Source organism: Lissotriton vulgaris, chromosome 2_1 (assembly GCF_964263255.1).
Source record: "Lissotriton vulgaris chromosome 2_1, aLisVul1.2, whole genome shotgun sequence".
Lineage (NCBI taxonomy): Eukaryota > Metazoa > Chordata > Amphibia > Caudata > Salamandridae > Lissotriton > Lissotriton vulgaris.
Genome location: NC_141687.1, coordinates 885,739,929 through 885,765,009, shown reverse-complemented (window position 1 = coordinate 885,765,009; position 25,081 = coordinate 885,739,929). Strand labels below are relative to the sequence as shown.

Here is a 25,081-nt window from a genome sequence, read left to right as displayed (position 1 = left end):
GGAAAAAGAATTGAGAAGCACGATATGGGCATACAGGATCACCCCAACCAGCACAGGATACAGCCCCTTCAAAATCCTAAGAGGTTGAGATCCTTTCATGAAGGACAATGTTGCTTGGAAGGAACGCACCATCACAAGCAAATGTCACCTGCGGTGGTCCACTACAATTTGGAAAGAGCACAGAAAACGTATACGGAACACTTCAACAAAAGGCGCAACGTGAAGGAAGAGGTGTTAGAGAGAGGAAAGTGGGTCTGAGTCAAATTGGCGCAGTTGAAGAGGAAAGGAGACAGTAAGTTCAGTGCGCCCTTACAAGTAAATGAAGTTTACAGCAGAGCAGCTTTGTTGAGTGATGGTAAAGTTTATCTCTAGATCGGATGTCCAAGTGCAACAAGATACTGCAGTGGACCAAAGCAGAAGAACCGCCGATAGAAGAACCCCAGGAGCAACATAATGAAGATCTACCTGAGGGAGCGGAAGGAGAGAACTCAGGAATAAGTGAGGGAGAAGTAGAGTCGGGGAAGAGCGACGATCCGGGCAGCAGGGAACCCCAGGGAAGCTCTAGCGAAGCACTACAAAGGGAGAGTACACCGAGTAGTGAAAGAAGAGGAACGAGAGCATACGGAAGAATCCTACAGTACCTGGGTGAGACGTACTTGTGCTGGCAGAACTGTGGTAAGACCAGTAAGGTACAGAGACTTTGAGATGGGTGAACTCAATGATTGAACTGTTATTAGACTTTGAGACATTATTCCCTCCGTTTTCCCGCCTTACTTCCTTTTGTTGTTCTCTCTGTAAAGAAAGGAGATATGTAGTGTAGCGCTCTGGTCGTTGCGGTATGACGGAATGACGTAGAGCGTAGCGAACATTTTAGGTCAGAGCGCGGAGCCTGCGAGAGAAACCGACGTGATCCCGGCGCTCTTCCTCGAGTTAAAATAAAGTTATTAAACTCACCTGCAATCGCGCTTGCTGTGGTCCTTTAGGGTTAGCGACCCTCCTACAGGTTCCTACATTGAAAGCAAAGTTGATGGCCATCTTGGAATGGGCTGTTCCATTTAATGAATAATAACCGACTGCAAGAAAGCGTTTACAACTTTTTTCTTTTTTGCAGTTACCGCATACGTTGTACATTAACCTTTTGAAGTTATTTATTTTACGATGCAAAATCACATTTTACTGAATAACTCGAAAAAGACATAAAAGTACAAAGTACGTCATTGTCAGACTGCTGCTGCTCAGGGGCTCGGGAGCATGTTGCTTTCACGTAATGCGCATTAGCCTGGTACTTTTCAATGCTTCAACTGCAAAGGATGAACGAGCTATCAAAGATTATATTGTTTACAATTTATATGCAATCGTCGTCATTTTCATGAAATATTCTTTTATCCCATTTTTGTTCGATTTTCGACGACTTGGGCTTGTTTTTAGTTTATTTTGGTAGTAGTTGGCTTGTTCTGGGCTTGTTTTGAAGGCGGGTTGCGCTTCTTTCAGACATTAAAACACTACTTCCCTAGGTGGAACGGGTATCTTACTCTTTGTAACTTTGCCTATTGCTCGTTCAGAAGCTGCTAGAAGACCCTGGTGGGCAGTTTTAGCTGTGTCCTTGTTTGTGGTGACCCGACCCTCTGGTCTCTATCGTCAGTGCAGCCGCTGATGGCCGAGAGCCACTCGGTCTGTAAACGCGTCATGAGCACGTAGCACCTGCGCCCCGCTTACCCCGCCTTCCCGAGCACCCCGGCTCTACTCCCGGGCTCAGGCCCAGTAGTTGTGGAAAGGGACTTGTGCGCCCTGGACTCGAGCCGCTAGGTCCCTTTACAACAGACCTCGGGCGCTTGTCGCTGCCCGAGGACCTACGAGTGTGGTGAGTGTAACCCGCTTCTCCGTACCACCGCTGTAGGACAGTCAGTTTACATTTAAAATCTGCACCCAATACAACTCAATAATGCTTTTTTGCCATTGTAACACTTGAAAGTGTTCTTAGAGTTTACTTGTTTGCAGTGTTCTATAGTTTGTTGATCCTTAGTTTGAACGTTATATAGTGAAAGGAAAGGCACAGATTCATTGTGTATCATCCTAAAGGCCGTTGAAGGTTTTCACCTGCTCTGGCAACGTTAACCTTCTGTGTTGCTGTCCTTATTGAGTGCCTTAAGTTGTTATTAGTTGCTAGGTAGCCAGCATTTTTGTATCGTCTTACGGTTTCACGTAGGGGGATAGTGATTTGTTCGGCACTTATCATTTCAAAGTCTCAGAATTAGTACCTTTTCTTGTCATCCCTTATAATGTCATCAATCCATTGTCTGTACCAGGTTATCTATATAACATGTGATCTTTTACCCCGTGTTCGGTAACATTTTTTTCTTCATTTGATTAGCGTTGTTTTAGTTCAAGTATTTTGCAAGGTATTTATGATCTGACCCAGTTTTCATGGGCTGTGTTATATGTATTTCCCAGCGTATTGTGTGTACTTGTTTATCTTATTTACAACAGTGATGTAGATACATTTTCTGAGTTTTTGTCTCTTGTATTACTTGTCCCTTTAAGGCATCCTCAGTAGTGCTACTGACCCCAACTCTTTTGCCTTTGGTCCAGTAGTGGCAGGACTTGCCTCTTCTAATAGTATTCCAAGGTTTTGCATTAAGCTGTACCACGAGGAAAGCACTTCCTGGCAATTGAAAATTACAACTTTTCATCCCTTTTTTAAGCTACTTGCTAATGTTGAACTCATCCCAAAATATTTCGTACTGGTGTTAGAAGAATATATATGCTCTTGGGCTAATTTGGGAAAAGTATCACTTTACTCCAATATTTTAGGGCTTGAGTTAGTAGAGTACATTTGCCTTCCCATCATTCACAAAATTATTTGCAGCCCTGACGTAAGGGTCTACTATGTTCTCTGCCAACATGATTAAGCTTCATCTGGTTGAGCATGTGCTTTAAAAACACATAGAGACAGGCACTAAAGCATCAAGACTCTCAAAGCTGATAAAAAGAGTGCTTATATATAGTCTATACCAGTGCTTCCCAAAACTTTTAGAGCCATGACCCACTTTTTAGAACAACTAACATTCGCAACCTACGTAGCTTTAGTAGATATGAGGCAGGTAGTTTTTTAAATTATTGTTTTTTAATGTAACTAAAGCATCGTGTGGTAACGCACTGCCATTTACAGACAGCACATTATTCATTGAATGACCACTACATTTGTACAGACAGTTTTACTGATAAATCAAAATTGCACACATGATAAAATGTGGAAATCCGGTTTCAGTGAATATTTATAATTTGTGCATCACTAAGTAAAGTATCTTGATTGTTTTTTTTGTTGATCCTAATACACCTTTGTCTCCATCACACTTGAGAATTATGAAAAAGTGCTTCATTTTTGCTTTCCTAAGTGCTGAATGGCTACAGTACATTTATAGGTTTTTATATTTTGTTGTGTTTTACAAAAAATGATGATATCTTTTGGCCTTTCCTTTCTCACTGCCTATACTCCAGTAAGATTGTCACATAATTCACTTTACATTTCTCTCTGACTGCAAAGTTGGAGAACTTTGTAAACACCAATCCCCGTGTAAACAGCACTTTGAAGACATCCAAACATTTGACCTCTGTCATTGAAGCACAGCAAAAGCGACAAGATAAATACAGAATTTAACGAATTCATTTTTTATTGCTTGGACTTTCACAACCCTCCAAAAATCGTCTCAAAACCCACAGTTTGGTAAACACTGGTCTAAACCTCACAGTTCCTCCAGGTAGAATTGAAACCCATAATTTTTTCACTCACTATGCTAATCCAAAAAGAGGCTTTCCATATCCAAATCAGTACTGAACCTGCCCATCATGGGAACAGTTTATCTAACTATCCAGATACTGAAATACTAGGACGGTGACCTGACTTTTACGCCTTCATTTTTGGAACTATGCCCTTTCATTTATTAAAGTGGTATCATGTTTTATTCCCACTCACATATCAGTCTTGGGAAAAGCTATTTCGCTCTCTCATGGAATTTATCACGGATAGTCCTGCAAACCTTGTGTTTTCTGGGTACATGACCTTTGGTTTCAACTAAAATGTCAGTGCTGGAAATGTCTCGGTTCAGCAGGCATTGTCCATTTAAAAAAAAAAACAGTCCCTGATCCTTCCTATGTTAACGCCACAACGTGTTCTTGTTTGAAATTTGCACTAGTATTTAATTTTGGTGATCCAGCACTAAAGGATTTATGATTGAATAAGTACATGATGTTTGATGCACTCAATGGTAGTTTGGGTGCATTGCACACTGATACGACTACACAGCAATTAAGGGGACTTTGGCTTTGAAAAGACAATACTTAATGGGGTGGAAGCTATGTGTTGGGAGGAGCAGAGAACGGCAGCTGTTCGCGGCAAGCTTTTCCCCACTGGTCAGCTGCATATATTATTACTGTATAGGCAACAGTTTCTTCTTCTGAAATCTCAATACATGTCAGGTGAGGTAAATCCATATATACGCCGACTATGCTGCATACTCATAATTGATGAAACCCAGTGCTCCTGGGTGGAAGAGTATCAGACAGATTTAACATCTTCGAATTTATCTGTTTAAAAAATAAACTTCTCTAATGAGTATTCAGTAGTTGCATTACCACCTCTCTTCGTCCACTCTACAACATTTAAATTGACCCTTTTTAACAGGCAGACTGCTATAACTAAGTTGCAGGATTGCTCATTCTCGACATGGCAGCTCTGCTTGTCCTTATTATAAGGTGCTTTAAGTAGTGTACACAGCAGCCTATAAAAAACGCTGACAGTTGATTTAGAACAACCATGAGCAGCTGACGCAAAAACCTTTTTAGTGACAGTTAATTAGTTCAGTTGATTAAGCATGTGCAACAGATGTCTGTGAAACCTCTCACATTCAGCTGTCTGCACGACCGTAAGACCCAGAGTACCAGTCACTTTTTATGGTGGAGTAATAAATAGCACCAAGCTATGCTTCGGAAATTCTCAATATTCAAAAGGCTAAGAAATGTGGATGCTGTATATGCAGTTGAATAACGTCAATATTTGCATTATTTTCTTTTCAATGTTCTTCATTAAGTAGTTGTCCATTTTAGATGTAATTTTGCTTGGATCTTAACATAATGAGTTACTACAGTAAATCGACACTGAATAGTGAGCAATATGGAAAACTTAGAACAGTCTATTACTTTATAGAATGGAAGATTGTTTGAGTCTCTTATGCCGATGTTTATTTTATCCTTTTTATGTCCTTCCCTGCCTACATTTGTATGTCTTAGTTTACACACAGAATAGAATGATTCAGATGCTTGTTTGCACATTTTTGTGTAGTTGGGAGCGATGGACCCATGTTGTAACTATCAGCTGGAAAATTTACTATAGTTTGTTTATAATAATGAGGAGGATATGTTCGACCTAGGCTGCTAATGAAGATGTTGTGGTACCTGCCAGACACACTAAGGCAGCACACTGAAGTCTCACCTCAAATTGCTACCTTCCATGCATTGTCCACTTTCAGGCAAGTGCCTCTATTCAGTTTTCTGCCTGTAAAACAAAAGCACATTGGTAAACATGGGAAGTCCTTGCACGCACACTCTCTCTTCTGCCTCTGTCCTTTTGCTTTGGGAGTGGATCCTCATACAGTTGGTAATTCTATTTTCTGAGGTAAGATAGTGTATAATATTTCTTTGAGAACTGTCTTTTTTCATTTATAAATCAACATGTAAAATCTACATGACTGATACAACTATGTCTATGGATTGTAGGGATGTCTGTGACACAATTGGTTGGACTGTACAAATATTTCTATAATAAAAATAAAATTAGTTATCAAAAATCAACTTATAAAAATGCTTGACAATTCAATAATGGTTGACAAACCCAACAACCAATGTGTCGTCTTAGTAATAAAAGTATGTTTTGGAGCATTTGAAGCAAATGCTTCTGTTTACAATTTTTATTTACATATCTACTTAGGAGGGTAAATATCTTCTTCCATTTTCAAGTGAGAGGTGTGCAGCTAACCATGTCATCTGACTTGAAAAACCTCAACAAGAATAGCAAAGTCACCTAGGTCTTAGGTGATCAATCCATTTCACATGTTGGGATAGTCTCTGAAGTTTTGCAGGCTGTGTTCTAAACAACCAAATGGCAGTCCAGAAATGTGGCGAAGGTTTGACTCTTTCGTACAGCATAGGGACCCATACTATAGTAATTGGATTAGAGAGAGAGAGAGAGAGAGAAAAACTCTGTTTTATTTAGACCTTAGTCTTTAAAACCAAATCGAATAAAATTCAGGATAATATACATAATTAGTTATTAATAAAACAGTGTACAACTTTTGTTAAAATCTTTAAAAAAGTATAAAACATACAGAACATTCTACTTAAAATCCGAATTATCTTAGACTTTTAAAGGCCGGACTGTTCATTATCTTCATCAATCCACCATTGCTATAAGGAGATTAAAAGGTATTAAAACTCATTGGACTTATCCTGCCTGAGTTACTCTTCTTCATTTATTGTATACAGGGTAACTGGGGTTTCTCACTACGCTTCTTTGAGCTTTCCCCTGACCATTTGATTAATTTCTTTCAGGTAATAACCCAAAGCTATAGCTATTTCTAGATATTCCATTCTTAGCACTAAATTGATTGCTTGGGCTCTCACTCTTGTGTTATATTTTATGAATATAGGTCGCAGAATCCGTTTTCTCACTTCAACATACCTGAGACAGTCAAGAAGAATGTGCATTATCTCACACTTAGTTAGACCCCATACCGCACTTGCAAAAACCATCTGGGTACATCATTTCTGCCGTGACTTTCTCCTCCACTCTCCAGGGGATAATGCCAATTCTCATTTTTAAAATATCCCACCTAAATCCATAGTTCGGGAGTGCTTCTAGGTATGGATATCCTATAACGGTTTCCCACACTTCTATCATGTTTTTTACCGATTTTTTTTTTTTGTTTCTTAAATAACCTAGGTCCTGTGACCTCGAGTACTCCCTTCCTTTTTGTCTTAGTGTCACTTTTGTAAAGAATGCTTCTAAGGGGTTTTGGGTTGTACCCACATCTAAGCAACAAATTGTCTCTTTTATCTTCTTTTTTGCCTCAGCTGCCCATCTTAGATTGCTATGTTGTATTTCCCCACTACACCAAAGTGACACCTTTTGCGCTTCCTCTAGAGATTGCCGTTTCCAAAATCTAGCCACAGCCATTCTGGTCTGGGTATTCCATCCTATCAGTCCTGTTTCGAGTCTAATTGCCTGTAGCATGGCTGACTTTGGCAAGGACAGTAGCGTTTTTACCGCTTTACCTTCCTCCCGATTCCAATCCCCTTTACCACTAAGGAATAGGACCTCTGCCCCATATAGTACTTGTGGGGGGACCATGGCTGAGAAAGCTTTTATCATGGGTTTATGTGACATATCTCCGTAGGTTTTATTAAATTTTTTCAAGCCACAAATAGAGGAAGAAGCTTTTGCATTTTGGTTTTCTAAATGTTTGTTCCATTTTAAGGATGATTCGAACCATAGGCCCAGATATTTATATTCTTTTACTGTTTCTAATTTAGTTTTATCTAGATACCAGCAAAAGCTCTTTGGCTTTTTACCAAAGCACATAACCTTTGTTTTGTCCATATTTACTATTAGCAGTTTACTCTTGCAGTAATCGTTAAAAGCATTTAATTTCCTCTGTAGCCCCAGCTGTGTCTGGTCAGTAATAACGAGATCGTCTGCATACAGTAAGCATGCTACTTTCTTACCACTCATTCTGGGGTTAGCACTCTTCTCCACCTCCAATGTTACCGGCAAGTCTGCTAGAAAGATTGAAAAGAGTAGAGGAGCTAACACGCAGCCCTGTCGGAGTCCATTGTCTATTGCTATTTTCCTTGTGAGTGCCCCCTGTGTATCTTTTACTACTTGGGCCCAGTTTCCTCTATGCAATTCTTTTAGTATCGCTAATAGGTCAGTTGGGATATTATATTTAATCAGGCACTCCCAAAGTTTCCCGCGATCCACTGAGTCAAAGGCTGCCCGGAAGTCGACAAAACAACAAAACAAGTTTCCCCTTTGCTCTATCGACTTCCGGGCCAGCGCCCAAAGGGCATAACAGTGGTCCATTGTGGAATGGCCTTCCTTGAATCCTCCCTGCTCCACTGGGATAATTAGATTTATCTCTACCCAGTTTTTTAATTTGCCAAGTACTATTTTGGCGAAGATCTTCTCCCCAATGTCAAGTAAATTGATTAGCCTATAATTTTTAGGACTATGCATATCCCCTTTCTTATGTATGGGCCGTATTATGGCCCCTTTCCAGGTATCGGGGAAACTCCCGGTTTCTAGGATTATTTGAAACATGTCTGCAAAAAATTTTGCCCACCAGTCTGGTTGTGTTTTGATTATCACTGCCGGGAGGTTATCAGGGCCTGCTGCTCTCGTAAGGTTTAAACTCTTTATCGTTTTCCTAACCTCATCGACAGAAAACTCAGGTTTCATACCTACTACCAGACCGCTCCAATCTGTGTACTGGTTCTCTTCCTGATCTGTTTTTGCGCTATACAGGTCCTGTAAATATTCCTCCCAGGCCGCCTCCTCAACAATGCAGTTCATTGCCCCTTTGTGGCCTTCTGCTGCTGAATTCACTAGTTGCCAGAACTGGCGTAGGTTCCTTGTTTCAATCGTCTCTAGAAGTTTTACCCAACATCCTTCTTTAAATTCTCTTTTTACCCTCCTGGTTAACATGTTATACTCTCTTTTTAGGGCGGCTAAGTCCTTTCCACTGGCCTGATTCCCATTTCGGGCAAACCGGCGGGCCATTCTCCTGACTTCTCTTTTCTTTTCCAGACATTCCTTTGTAAACCAGCCTGTTAATTTACCTATTTTTCTATCGCTTACTTTGGTTTTGTTATTTCCCCCATTACCACCTCTTAATCCTTTGCAGAGTATTTGGACAACCTCCTCGATTTTTCTTACATACCAATCAAGGGTTTGTCCACTTACTATCTGTAGATCTAGATGTTGTTGTAACCTTATTAGTCTTGAGATGTATTCATCCGTTAGTTTAGTTGTACGGCGTCTAGGGTAATCCATCTGTTGCTCTAACACTTGAGGGCGGGTTTCTACCTTTACTACTGGAAACTCTAGGGATAGTACATTATGGTCACTCCCTTCTCTATTTGTGATGCTAAACCCCGAAACTAAGTGGAAATTCCAGGGTGCCAGAAAAACATAGTCAATCGGGCAACTCTGTGTACCCAATTTAAAAGTTCTCTTGGCTGGACAGTCTTGGGGGCCCCTTCCATTTAGGCAGAAGAGATTTTTAGCTCCTAGGAAGTTAGCCAACTGTGTGTCCTTTGCTCCAAGTAAACATTCGGGGAATATTGCCTGCGGTATGTCATATGCCTCTAGTATTTCTCGGAAACAGCAATCTACATTCTTTGTGTGTAATTTGTGTAATTAGATTAGTGTCTACTGGGGGGATTAGGGGAGGAAGCGGGGGGGGGGTTTGTAGCTCATTCCAGGACCTTAAAAATCAACATATCAGCAACAGACCTACAAAAATCGAGTATCTTAAGAAGTTAGTAGACTCATGAGTTCTCCACTCAATTTTATCTCTACCCATAGTTTATTGATCTAGATAATTCCATGCATTTACTAGAGTTTCGTTCTGGTAGATTAAATTAATAGAAACTAGGTGCCATTTTTACTGGAAGGTAGGTAAGTGAATTCACGTGAATGGTTGGTGGTATTAACACATGAGCTGCAAGAGATTAGATATTGTTATGTTGCAGGTATGACTTTTAAAGACGAGTTTAACTTTGACATTTGGTATGGGCAATTTGCAGAAATACAATAATGGTGATAAAGGCAAATATGCATGCGTCTTGAAGTAGGCAGTGCTTAGATGACAGAAGGATATTATAGTGCTGTCTTAGGTACTTCTTGATAAGAGCTTGAATCAGACAAGCAGTTTGATCCGACAGGCTACCACTGTACTACAGCTTATGAAGAACAGGTGATCAGATCCAGGGTCTCTGGAAGCATAAAGTAATGATTTGGAGACTATGAAGGGACTATGAAGTGAAGTATCAAGAGGCTTAGGCTTCACAAAAAGGCAGCAGAAACCTCCTTATCAATGCAAAGTGTACAAGTTAAATAATGAAAACTGTGAAAAGGAGATTCTGCAAATGCTTGAGCTTTTGTCTTCTGAAGTTTACCCATAAAGTTTGACTCACAGTATTAATTACAAAAGCTTAGTGGATTCATTCTGCTTGTGGCATGTCACAAATGTGGGTAAGAGCAGCTTTCCTAGACTGTGGAAATGTATTACCTGCATTTCTGTGGCTGGAGGATGGATACCCTGTCAGTGAAATGCAGATATTTAGACAGAGCAACTTTGCACTGCCATGGACTTTGAGCATGGGGCTGCTGCTGATTAGAAACATTCTTTACAAATACCTGTTACTTGTGATTTTATGTCATTCACTATCCATCCTGAATTGTAGCAGTGCTGGCATGGTGTAGGTCAGATATGAAGGTGCATTAGAAATGACTGACGCTGTTCAACCCTCACCATTGCTGGCAGGTGTGAGCGATTCTTCTTCAGCCACTTTCCATTTTAGATGAGATACTGACGTGATGGAAGGAGTCCAGCTCCAGTAAACTTTCAGGGACATTTTTCTTTAAACCAACCTCAGAGCCTTTCAGAATCGTAAGGTTTATGTGACTTACCATTATCTAACTTTTCTTTAAATTTATATGTGATCCTGGCACGTGGCAGACTATCCCTTAGTTTTGCTAGAATTACCACTTGCAACTGTTAATGCTGAAATGCGATAGGTTGCTGTCATAGTCTGCTCCCCTTTCAGAGGTAATTTTGACAGTGCCGTCCAGTTGCCCCATACCATATATTGCTTTTACCCAGCAGGACACTACTTTCTGTAACTTGTAGTTTTACTTATTCCTACCGAACTATGAGCTTCCATGTTTTATCATATGAAGTGTTTATGAAGAAGGCAGTATTTGCTGCAGGTTAAGCACTCGGCTAAGCATTCGTGTAACTGGCTTCTCCCCAGCGCTGCAACCCATTTGAAGGCAGGTTAGTGACAATCATGCATGTAATACATTTACTGGTTGTGTTAATAGCAATATAGGTCTGACATGTACTGGCTACTCGAACATGGGGCTTACTAAAATGTACACAAATGACAAATTTGAGCTTGATTCCGATGCTTAATCCGCAGAGTTTTTTTTTTTTGGTTCCTTTTCAACACGTAAAAAACAAATACTGAAGAGGTCAGAATCGCATCACCGTCAATGGACTGTCAGTTGATCCAGACCTGCAGAGTACCTTCAAGTCAAAAGGGTAGTGCGGTTGGCAGATTAATTTACTTGTCTCTGTTTGAACAAGTGGTCAAACCTCTATATTTTAGTTACGTTGCAAGGGGATATTTAAAGTTCTGTGTTCATAATCCGTTGGTTCCAACCTCATTTGATCATTCATAATTTAACAAGACTAGCTCTGCTCGGGGTATTTGGACACTGACCACATACTCCATTTGTACCCATCCTAGGTTGCTATCTACATAGGGGATTTTATGGTGCAGGGTCTCTGTGTTAATTCATGTACTAGACTGGTAACATTTTTCTAGTTTGCCGAAGGTAAACTCTGCTTGAGTGCAGACCGAAAGTCCATTTACTTCAGATACTGATTGAGACTACATAGGTTTACGAACTTTACTTTTTTCATCTGAACTACTATCCTCTGGCAGTCAGCTACTTCATTTCATGCTTATTTTGTTAATTTACTTGACCAGAAGTTAAGAAATACATTCCCTGGTATTAAAATTAATGTCTCGATTTATACTTGGGTCCCAGCTACATAAGTGACTCAAGTATATATACTGTGCTGTTCAAGACTATTCCGCCTACTGGATTGGAGAGGGTATACATCTGGCAGTAAGTACTGACAATATAGTAACCAGATGTTACCTCAACTTTGTAACCAGGATTAAAAATGCATATTAAAATTATCAACCATTTGAACATAATCGGAAGGTTACAGTATCGTATGCCCAGCCTAATTGTTGATAGTCAAAGCCTGTTTCAAACAATGAGCAAGAACATAAAAACAAAAAAATAGTGTGAGAAAGTCAACCCTCTTTTCCAGCAGGTTAGTTTGAAACAATAGTCCAGTCTTTTACCTAAAACTTAAAGGGTTTGAGCCTTCCCTTTTCGTACTATTGGTTGGCTTCATCGTCATCCTTATGGGTTTTCTTTTCATGCGGAAGCTGGTTTCGTTTTGCCAGTGTTGCCACAGACCGCTTTATGAGGATTTTGGTTTCACCTTCCTTAGATTTGACACACACACCAAAGCACTGCAGGGAATCAGCTGCCTACATTTTGTATTTTTGTTTGCTCTAAACATGCATTACACATCTCAATATGGTTTTAGTACTTGGCCTCTTTTATATGTATAGTTTCTTCCCCCTTCCACCATGGAAATCTTACTGGTATGCCAATCTTATAAGCTTGTCACCTATTATAGTTTGGAGTGCTGGATGAATGTAACTTGCTTATGGTGTGTACATGTAGTTGAATGTAAATATTGTGCATATGCGAAAATCATGTATTTTATTTACGTAATACCTTGGTAATAGGAATTTTCAGTTTTTGTTTTGGACCCAGTGCTTAACAGATAGCTGCACTTCCCCTTGGACTGTCCTGTATCAAGCCGAGGGCAGGCACTACATTACTCACTATAGTAGCTCCCTGTTGAGTACCACACGGGCTGCAATTTATCAACTGTGTGTTCCGGCAAACCGTAATCTATTATTCTGCTCCAACAAAGTTCACACTCTCACAGCTGTCCCTAAAGTCCCTCTAAAAACATTCAACATTTGCTATAAAAAAACAGCAAAGCCAATATGTCTTGCTCTTGCAAAACTATTGACGTTGTCCATGTTTTTTTCAGCAATGTTGTACAGCAACCATGCTGCTGTAAAACATGGATAAAAAAACATTAACAAAGCCAATGGATCTTGCGTTGTTGAGACTCATGGCCCTTGCCAGCGTTTAACATCTAAAATATCCAATCCAGAATAGGCTTTTCTTTCAAAATGAATGCTGGATTAAACCCAGATCCTTGTGAATGGGGGTGAAGGTTTGCATTGTCCAGCATTCCATCCATCAATTGTTTCTTTTGCATATGTCTCCCTAAGTGGGAAGGGTATGCCCAGATGTGGGTCCTGTGCGCACTATGCCACTGGATTCAAGCTAGCCTGGCTGATGAAGGGTGAAGCCCTGAAACTGGTCCCAGGATGGTTGTTTCCGGTATAGAGAGGACCTGGCTTGGCAGTTTGGGCTGGACTGTTCCCATAAGGAACAGGGTCAAGACTGATTTGTATATGGCTGGGTCCAAACTGGAGTGGAATGGTGAACAAAATAATGATGGATTAAACCCAGATCCTTGTAACTGGAGGGGTGAATGTTTGTCCAACATTCCATCCATCAATTGTTTCTTTAGCATACTCCTAACCATTTGAGAGAGATTTGCGATCACAGTGGGCCTGTTCTATTATGTGATGCCGTTAACTTTTCAACCAAATTTAGAGATCAAATGTGTGTATGAAGTTCTTTAAGGTGATATGGTACTTAAAGCATAGTCGTACTATTCCTGTTAACACTGACATGTGAGGAGATGTAGAACTTTCAACATCCGCTACTCTAGTGCTGTCAGTTCCTCCATGCTGGAAACCGAACAAGCAATATAACATTACCATGTAATTTGCTTCTTGAAGTAAACCACCTTAACCTACTGCTTTCTGGTGTTATCCTACACGATGTCCTTACAAAACTTACCTATATGAGTTAAATTTTTGTTAGTGAAAAGGGTATGGACCTCATTTACCAAAACCAATGTTTGGGCACTGAAGGCATCTTTTTCTTGTCAATAAAGCCTCGTTTTCAGTATTTTTCTTTTAAAATGTTTAAATATTTACTTTGTTAACCTTTTTGAGATAATGTCTTGTGGGTTCTGTATTCCAGACGATCCATATGTAGAGCATGCTTGTTCACCTACTTTTACCAAGGGCCACATATTTTCTTTGGTCAGGCCACTGAGTTCAGTTATGGATATTGATTTGAAAATCTGAAGCAGACTGAGTTTTAATTTTGGTTTATGCTAGTTACAATAATTGTACCAAAATGCTTTGCTGCAGCATTTCGTGTAAGTACAGTATACACATGGATTTCAATTAACAGCTATAGACCACCTCAGTCAAGCAAAGCATACGACAAGTGTTGCCTAGAAAATGGGGGTTTCTGTGGCAGTCACCAACTTCATTAAATGTACTCACTGAACTAGGATGTGTGTTCACTATTATTTATTTATTCAAACCGGTGGTGGACATGACAGATCTGTGTATTTTTTTGTCATCCTTTAGATGACTTACTCATTCCCCAAATCCTACAAAAAGTTCAACTTAGGTTGACTTGATATAACTCTAAAAACTTAACTTCTCCTTATGTCCTCTTCACACATGAAATTCTCAGAAATGCTGATTACCTTGTGGAGTACTACGCTGTGAACCATCCATGGTTGACCGTGCAATGTCCCTCAGGTTTCTAATAGACAGGCAGCTTAACTTGCAAACCCAGATCAATGCGATGGTGAAGAGCGCTCTTAATATTAACTGAGGTTACAGTGGGGTATCAGCCAATTTATACCAGATCCTAGTCCAGTCACTGGTGCTTTCCAGACTGCTATGGTAACTCCTTTTTTTACCTGTCTTCTAAGAGTGCATTTCACTCCTTGAAAACAGTACTTCAATCAATACATCAGGGGTTTATAAAGTACGCAACTCACCCGTGAGGGTTTCAAGGCACAGGGTGGGGTTTGGGGGGGAGGGAGGGCGGCTGGCTCCGGATCATTCGAAGAGCCTAGTCTTGAGGTCCTTCCTGGACGTGTGCAGGGTTGGGGAGCGTCTGATTTTCACAGGGAGCTCATTCCAGGTCTTTGCTGTGATGTAGGAGAAAGCTCTCCCGCCTGTTCTGTTTCTGCGGATGCGGAGGACCTCTGCGAGGGCGAGGTCAGCGGAGCGGAGGTTCCTTTTGGGTACGTGGAAGGATACTCTCTTGTTTGGGTATTTGAGTCCGATGTTGTTGAGGGATTTGTAGCCGTGGGTGAGGAGTTTGAAGGTGACCCTCTTATCGACGGGGAGCCAGTGGAGGGTTTGTAGGTGTTGGATCATGTGTTTGTGACATGGTGTTCCGAAGACCAGTCTGGCTGCGGCTTTCTGGATGGTTTTGTTGCCATAGTCCAGTTTGCTGGATATGAGTGCGTGGGTGACGGTCCTTCTGCAGTCGGGGGAGGGGGGGGGGGGAAATCTATTTGAAGGTCTTGACCAATTGTCTCGAGGAACTAAAAGAAAATTACATGATTGCTCTAATGCTACTAATGTAATGTTATCTACGTACAATGAGCTCCCATGACATTACACATCATTATATCAATCGGTCACCTCGCTGACTCTAACGGACAGTCAATTCATTTCATTTGGTTCCTTTGTAGCACGTAAAAAAGAAATACTGAAGAGGTCAGAATAATATCACCGTCCATGGACTATCCGGTGTTCCAGACCTGCAGAGTATCTAAAATTTAAAAGGGTAGTGTGGTTGGCAGATTCATTTACGTCTCTGTTTGAACAAGTGGTCAAAGGTATATATTTCAGTAACATTGACATGAATTAGGGAATTCATCTGTTATACCAGGTGCTGCTGAGTGGCATTGGCAGAAATATATCAGGGCGGCCTTACGGTGCTGAACCCAGAACAATATCATCTCATTTCTCAATTTCAATGGGTAGCTAAATGTAAATCTGTTATGCAATTATCCGATACAGCCACTACGGGCTCTGCCCCTTATTCTTCACTTTTTGCACTTAAATCAACTGACCAAAAATAACAGGCCTGCGGTTATTGGGAGTGGCACACCACTGCTACAGACTGAGCCTTTACCTTACACGACCTGTGGCCCCTTATGCACCCGCACTAGCTCGGCTAGTCATACCTAGAAATGTCACGCTCGCCTCCTTGGCATGCTATAGGCTTACACACTGTATTGAGATGGGACCATCACCCCCTATGCAACACTAATGGGTGAATCTGATCTCCCACCAGTACAGTTCCTTTTGTGTAATTCACTACTGGCGGCAGTAACTCACGCTGGGGCGACTTAACTAATGAGCCACGACCCACTTAGTAGTGCAATACCTGCATGTTATGGGACTGGGTAGACACACAATAGATTGGCTGGCTGTATCGCTGCAAGCTGACATTGTACCTTCACATGCAGTCCTGCATATCCACTGGGAGGGCTACCATACCCATCTTTGTAGAGATAAGGAATGGGCCGCAATACCGAGGAGTTCCACTAATATACAGCACAGTGCGAGGTTGCACCTGATACAATTTTATAATGTACACAGGGCCTTCCTCAACCGCTATTTCCACCGTGTGGATGCTGCCTGTCCCGATGTGCCCTGGAAGACGTAGATCTGCTGCTCTGCTGCATATTACATGGTCTTGCCCCTCTCTTCACACTTACTGGTGGGTTCTCACGGCCCGGCTCTTGTCTTGAACAACGAATAAATGGGAAACCTGAATACTGGGTCTGTATCACAGGGACAAAAAGAACAAGCATTTACAATGCAATGGTTTCGCCTTTGGAAAAGTTAGAGCTATTGGCATTGTAAATGACAAAATTTGTATTTATGTGTTGGTTTTGTCATTTACATTGCCATTAGCTTAATCTCTCGCAATGTGAGACCTATTGTACCCTACGGACGAGCTCAGTAGACAGCAATTACTACCACACACACACACCCAGAGCCCTCCCACACACACACACACACACACACACACACACACACACACACCCACACACACCCAGAGCCCCCCCCCACACACACACCCAGAGCCCCCCCCCACACACACACACCCAGAGCCCCACACACACACCCAGAGCCCCACACACACACCCAGAGCCCCCCCCACACACACCCAGAGCCCCCCCCACACACACCCAGAGCCCCCCCCACACACACCCAGAGCCCCCCCACACCCACCCAGAGCCCCCCCCACACACCCACCCAGAGCCCCCCCACACACCCACCCAGAGCCCCCCCCACACACCCACCCAGAGCCCCCCCCACACACCCACCCAGAGCCCCCCCCACACACCCACCCAGAGCCCCACACACACACACCCACCCAGAGCCCCACACACACACCCACCCAGAGCCCCACACACACCCCCACCCAGAGCCCCACACCCCCCCCCACCCAGAGCCCCACACACCCCCCACCCAGAGCCCCACACACCCCCCACCCAGAGCCCCACACCCCCCCCCAGAGCCCCACACACCCCCCCCACCCAGAGCCCCCCCACACCCACCCAGAGCCCCCCCCACACCCACCCAGAGCCCCCCCACACACCCACCCAGAGCCCCCCACACACCCCCACCCAGAGCCCCCCCCACCCCCCCCACCCAGAGCCCCACACACCCCCCCACCCAGAGCCCCACACACCCCCCCACCCAGAGCCCCACACACCCCCCCACCCAGAGCCCCACACACCCCCCCACCCAGAGCCCCACACCCCCCCCCCAGAGCCCCACACACCCCCCCAGAGCCCCACACCCCCCCCCCAGAGCCCCACACACACCCACCCAGAGCCCCACACACACCCACCCAGAGCCCCACACACACCCACCCAGAGCCCCACACACACCCACCCAGAGCCCCACACACACCCACCCAGAGCCCCACACACACCCACCCAGAGCCCCACTGACACCCCCACCCAGAGCCCCACTGACACCCCCACCCAGAGCCCCACTGACACCCCCACCCAGAGCCCCACTGACACCCCCACCCAGAGCCCCACTGACACTGACACCCCCACCCAGAGCCCCACTGACACCCCCACCCAGAGCCCCACTGACACCCCCACCCAGAGCCCCACTGACACCCCCACCCAGAGCCCCACTGACACCCCCACCCAGAGCCCCACTGACACCCCCACCCAGAGCCCCACTGACACCCCCACCCAGAGCCCCACTGACACCCCCACCCAGAGCCCCACTGACACCCCCACCCAGAGCCCCACTGACACCCCCACCCAGAGCCCCACTGACACCCCCACCCAGAGCCCCACTGACACCCCCACCCACCCAGAGCCACACACCCCCACCCACCCAGAGCCACACACACACACCCACCCAGAGCCACACACACACACACACCCAGAGCCCCACACACACACACACAGAGCCCCACACACACACACACACACACCCAGAGCCCCACACACACCCACCCAGAGCCCCACACACACACACCCAGAGCCCCCCCACACACACCCAGAGCCACACACACACACCCAGAGCCACACACACACACCCAGAGCCACACACACACACACACACACACACACACCCAGAGCCCCCCCCCCCCACACACACACGCCAGGCGAAACCTAAAAAGTATAACAAATGAAAATGCAGAAGGAATAGGCAATATACAAAATGTACAACCTCTTTTTACAATCTACTGTAGCAGAACCACAACAGTGCTAACCTGAACATTACAAAAAAAATGCAGTCTATTCTACGGACTGAAAATCACTTTAAATGCTTTCGACAGTCTCGTGGAAAGAATATAAGAAGTGTATACACAAAATCACAAATTGAAGGAAAGCAACATTGGGCTGTTCTTTAAAAAAGTATGGGAGGCTCCATGCATGCATCTGTGTTGTCTGCGGCCAATGTGTGTTGTAATAGCAAGGGATCATCGCTAAAAACGTACCCATCATGCCATAAATAGGCCTACAAACTTCTAAAAAAAAAAAACGCCCTTCTACTGATCTGTCAGACCAGCCAATCGGGCCAGTCCGATCCTGGTGGTCTGTGTACACGGATTGAGACTGGGCCATGTGGTCAGGTGGCACTTGAACCTGGAGCCTCTGTCTGCAGGGTCACTGTTCTACCCGGGCCCCTGGCTTGATGGAGGCATCATGGACGGTGGGGCATCCGGAAGTGGCAATCCATGAAATGGAAAGAAGGGCTGGCAGACTGTCAACAAGGGTGTGTGGGCAGTGATGTAGAAAGAGTTTCATGGGCACTAGTTTAAGGAAGAAAATGGGCCCCCTCACATACATTTGTAATAAAACATTGGCACTAATGGAGGTGAAGTTGACCCCTCATGCCCACGGGTCCTGGCGTAAATAAGCCCCTGCTGGTGTGCTCGGCTGCTCTGATGTGCACCCTTCTTGAACCGTGCGCTATTGGATACTATTTGCAGGAGCCCCTTCGTATTGGCTGGTGGTCAGCTAATCAGCCGTGCCGAACAGAATCTAGGCACTGCTCGGTGAGGGAGGGAGACCAGCCAGGCAGAAAGATGCTATTGCGTCTGAGCACCATCAGTGTACCAAGCAAGGACCACCGGAAGAGAGGCCCAGTGCCCCTTCGTCAACGGGTCTCACGCTTGCAACTGCAGCTCTGCGGGGCTGATGGTGTCTGTTGTGGCAGCTGCTGGCTACCAAGTCAAACAACTCCCTTTCTTCCCTGCTTCCCGCTTCAATGCGAAGTGGACGCATTTGCTACCTTTTCATTGGGGTAGGACGGGCCCACAGACAGCGGGAGGGGGGCGGGTGAACGGGCTCACGGACAGCGGGAGGGGGGGCGGGTTAACAGGCACACGGAGGCGAAATCTAAAAACGTAAAACAAACAGACAACATGAGACGGGATAGACGAGGCAGGATACACGCCCAACACAGCAACGAGACACACAAAGGGGAGACGACACAAGACTGGATAAACAAGACGAGTAAAAGACGAGCCAAAATAAATCTCAAATAAAAAAAATATCTGTTACAAGCATACTGTGCAAACACAAATATTCACAACACGGAGCCAAATTATAAACAAAATGCTGCTTACCTGATCGAAAATAACAACAACTTCCTGGCAACGTAAATCTCGCCGACCACTCCGGCTAAAGGCACTTCCAAAAAAGACGAAAACATCACGGGAGAAAAAAAAAAACACACGCCCCACAGCTGCATGACGTGAGAAAAGGGGAAGGATGCGAAAAACCTCGCTGGAACGCCCACGAATCGCCTCTGACCATGACGGACAGATCTCATTTCCAATGGCTAGCCTCCATTAATGGAGCTAGCCAATGGAAGTGAGAGGCGTGACAAAGGCACCATACTCTTCTCAAAAGTTTTCGCCTGCGCGAACGCTGCTGCGCAGCGGACGCCAGGCGAAACCTAAAAAGGTAACCACCAGGTTCCTCGATTTTTAGCCTTCTTGACGGCGAAGCGCATTATCACCTGTAGGTGGAAGTCACCCGAGCCCCCTTCACTTGAGGCATGGACACAGTCCTTCTTTACCTGAGCGCGGGCAGAAAGTGTGGCGTTGCACAGATAAGATGCCCTGGGGTTGTGATTATATTCTACAGCCTCAAACTGGAACACCATCCGGTCAGATTTTCAGACTCGGGCAGGAGAATAACTGGAGTGACGCAGGCCTCCAAGCAGGCAGCGACAGCATGATGACTGATCACGACGCACACTGACCAGCTGTTCACCAGGCTGACCCATCTTTCTTCCTGCCATAACCACTTTAGGTTTTTATTTCATCTTATTTACTGACGTAGTTGGATATTTCACGTAACGGTGTGCGTTGGGTGTGGGGGAAGGTGACGGGATCTGAAGTTACATGCTTCTGTTTCTATTGTTTTGTTCTCACATAATAATGTCTTCTCTCTGTTGCAGAGGTGTGGGTATCTGGTCTCTCAAAGGATCCGTGAAACCACTTGATGCATAATGTTTCTAACTAGATTGCTGAATTTTGTTAAACTCATGCACTTTGTCGTTTATTTGATCAGTCGACTACTCTACCCTCTGTACTTGTTGGAAGTTGTATTCATCAGATGCGAGATGTCACTTTTAAGCTATACTTTGGCTTGTAAAAGATTATAATTTCGTTTTTCCTTCTTGAAAATGTATATTGAATACAGAAAATCCATTAAAGAATTCAAACAAGCAAATAAAACGGTATGTTTAAAATGTGCTGTTGCACTTCTGGTTTGAAGCTTGATATGCGAAGCCTATCATGTCGACCTGCCATCCGAGAAATGAATGCCTCTTGCAGCTGTGTCTGCACTATCTATTGTTGCGTTAGATATTTTCTTTAATCTGCAACCAGATCTTCCCCTTTTTAGGTCTCGCAGACGTAAAAAGCAGGCGTAAGCCTGCTGTCTGCGAGACATCTTTTGCTGGCGTGTTAGAAGGAATGTGAGACGGAGCTCAAGCACGAGCGTCGCTCTCTCAGATGCCTCCTCGGGGGCGCGCACGGCACCACACACGCATGCGCATACACAGACTCAATCACACACAGTCACGCATGCGCTCACACATTCCCACACGCACACACTCACCCCCCTCCCCCCTCAGGCATACACACAGGCAGGCAGGCACGCGCGCACACACACACACACACACACACACACGCACCCCCCTCACCACCACCACCACTCCTCACGGGGCTCACACGCACGCGCGCGCACACACACATATACACATATCCCCCCTCCACTCACCGTGCTCGAGTCGCCTCGCTGAGCTCCTTTTCTCCACACGCGGGGCACTTCTGTGGATCTTCACGCTACCTCGGCGCTCTCCCTCCATGATGGGAGCCCGCATCAACGCGCAACACCGGCCTCTTCCGGCCGCGTCACAGGCCCCGCCCATGTCACGGGCAAGGATGCCTGACTTCCTGGTTTCGCCCCCGCCAGCAACTCTGCTTCCTGAAAGCGTGCAGCAACCTAGACCGGTAACTTGGGATTGCGGGCAAATTACTTGTTTTTTTCATGTGTTGTGTGCAGATGTGTTTCACAGTAGATGTTGTCTTTGTACGTTTGTTGGGTGGCCGTGATACTTCAGTTTTCTGGCAGGCTTGCATGGTTGCTATACTCGCTATACTTGTTACCGACTTAAGGCAGAAGCAGCTGCATTATTTACTGGGTTGAGCTTACATGAAGACTTGTGTGTGGGCATGCGATAATTGAAGACAAATGCATCCGTTTCACGGTGAAGCAACTTGGTGTGCGCTGAGCCGCGATCTCATAACCCAAGCTCGGCTTGTTACTATTGCAGTGGGACTTCGTGCCAATTTGCTCTACTACTGTTTACTGATTGTGGTCTTTACAACTCCAAATAGTGGGCATGTCATATCTTAAAGTTACATTTTTTTTACTCTATTTGTACATTTAGCACGTTTCCGGTGTCGGTATTGCTGCTGCTTGTGGTATCCATCGAACTGCAGTTTGATTGAAGGTGCGCTCTCTTTGTGCACCAAGTCAACAAACTATGCAGCTGCTCGTACAATACATACATGTCGTATTTATTTTATGGCAAAATAAATTGTGACATAAAGAAGGAGTCATTGTCATCTAACTTTAGGTCACTTAACGTCATAAAAGTTTAATCGGCGAGAGACAGTTCAATCTCGCAGCAAGCAGTTTAGCAGTAAAACAATTAAGTAGACTTTCACAGGTGCCTCAACATCTTTAAAATAGCAACTAAGGTGTATGTAGACACAGTTGATTTGCTTGATCGGTAAACAGTTGTAGACATGTTAAAAACAATACCTGTGCATTCCATAAATGGTGAGTTAGGACGTGGCAGTAGGAAGGTGATGTGTCATGAGGGGTGAAGTCTCACAGTCCACTTATACATTTCCTTTTTTGGTCTGGCTTGACAGCTCAGATGTAGCTGACCTTAATTGTTACTTCAGAGAGGGACTGGGGCTCCATCCAGATGGTGGCTGAAGAACAGCTCTTGGGTGGGAAAAGGCTGTGTGTGTCCACAGAAAGACTGCTTACACTCCAATCAGTTGTGATGGTTTTTTTCTTCTATAAAGCTGCTTGAGCGGCCGGTTCTTTTGCCCGCCAGATAAGGCTCAGTAGCACGCAGGAGATGGAGCTGTCTCTCCCTCTAGGTCAAACACATGCTTCTGTGATACTATTAAATAACAGCTTTTGTAGTCCTAGCCCCCCCACTCCCTTTCCTTACAATCAGAAGAGTGAAGGTGTGTATTAGAGATCGGCAGTGTATGCCTGGGGCTATGCTAATCTACATGCATTTTAGGTACTTTAACTTGGCAGTCCTTGAAAGAATGGTGTTTTTTTTTCTTTATTATTGCTTTCTTATTCTTCTGCCTTTCTGTGATTGCTGGCGATAAAAGTGATATGCTGTGATGCCTGTATCTTGAAGAGTAACATGCTTTGATAATTATTAGCACAATGCCCTCACACTCGTGAGAGGAGGGTGACTGCAGTGCGAATGTTGAGTGATTTGTTGGTGAGAGGTGTATGAGTGGTGTGTAAGTGCAGGGTGAGTGGTCTGAGAAAGTGCGGGGTGAGTGGTGGATGAGTGCAGAATGAGGCGTGCGTGCGTATGAGTACAATGTGAGAGGACTGTGAGTGCAGGATGAGAGACTTGTGAGTCTGTAGGGTGAGCAGTGTGTGAATGTGTAGGGTGAGCAGTGGGTGAGTGCGCAGCGTGAGCAGTGGGTGAGTGTGCAGGGTGAGCACAGCACCCTCACACACACTGCACCTTCACACACTGCACCTTCACACACTGCACCTTCACACACTGCACCTTCACACACTGCACCCTCACACACTGCACCCTCACACACTGCACCCTCACACACTGCACCCTCACACACTGCACCCTCACACACCCTGCACCCTCACACACCCTGCACCCTCACACACCCTGCACCCTCATACACCCTGCACCCTCATACACCCTGCACCCTCATACACCCTGCACCCTCATACACCCTGCACCCTCATACACCCTGCACCCTCATACACCCTGCACCCTCACACTCCCTGCACCCTCACACTCTGTACCCTCACACTCTGTACCCTCACACACTCTGCAATGGAACATACAAACTAAATACTACTCAGTGCCACATAATTACATGCCCCATAATTACACTGCACTCAATGCAACATACACTCCAAATACCACTCAGTGCCACATAGTTATATGCAACATTATTACACTGCACACAATGCAACATACACTCCAAATTCCACTCAGTGCCACATAACTACACACCACATAATTACACAGTACTCAATGCAACATACGCTACAAATACCACTCAGTACCACATAATTATATGCTACATAATTACACTGCACTCAATGAAACATACACTCCAAACAATACCACTCAGTGCCACATAATTACACGCCACACAATTACACTCTACTGAATACAACATACACTCCACACAACACCACTCAGTGCCACATAATTATATGCAACATAATTGCATTGCACTCAATGCAACATACACTCCAAATACCACTCAGTGCCACATAATTATACGCCACATAATTACACTGCACTCAATGCAACATACACTCCAAATACCACTCTATCGCCCTCCCTCTACTATCGCCCTCACTCTATCTATCTATCGCACTCATTCTTTCTATCTATCGCACCACCACAGCATCACTCAGCACCACCACAGCATCACTCAGGGGCACCACAACATCACTATGCACTACCACAGCATCACTGAACGCCACAGCATCACTCGCCGCCATCACAACATCACTCAGCACCACCACAGCATCAATCTGTGCAACCATTCAACAACTGGTTCAAATATGTTCTCTCGATGTTTCAAGCTTATTACAAATGTCACAAAAAGATGTTAATATTTCACTTCTGTTCTTGAATTTTTGTCACAATAAAATACAATGAACATAATCTTCACAAGTTATTTACAAAAGCTATTACCATTATAAATTACAATAACTTGTATTTAAGTATTAATTATTTAAAAAATTAAAACCCATTATTATTTGTAATATCAATACATCTAAGTTACGTAAATACAACACATATTGCATTACAAATTCTATAGGTGTCACATTTGCGAAAGCTAAAAATTTTGGCATTGTAAATG

At 44.3% G+C, this 25,081-nt stretch overlaps 1 protein-coding gene across 1 annotated transcript in view; it reads left to right on the top strand.

Moving 5' to 3' along the window:
- The first annotated feature begins 1,504 nt into the window (after positions 1-1,504).
- Positions 1,505-25,081, top strand: part of STK40 (serine/threonine kinase 40) — a 401,524-nt gene continuing 377,947 nt past the window's right edge. The window contains exon 1 of the mRNA XM_086956415.1: positions 1,505-1,861. The gene's annotated coding sequence lies outside the window, so the exon portion shown is untranslated. The remainder of the gene's footprint in view (positions 1,862-25,081) is intronic.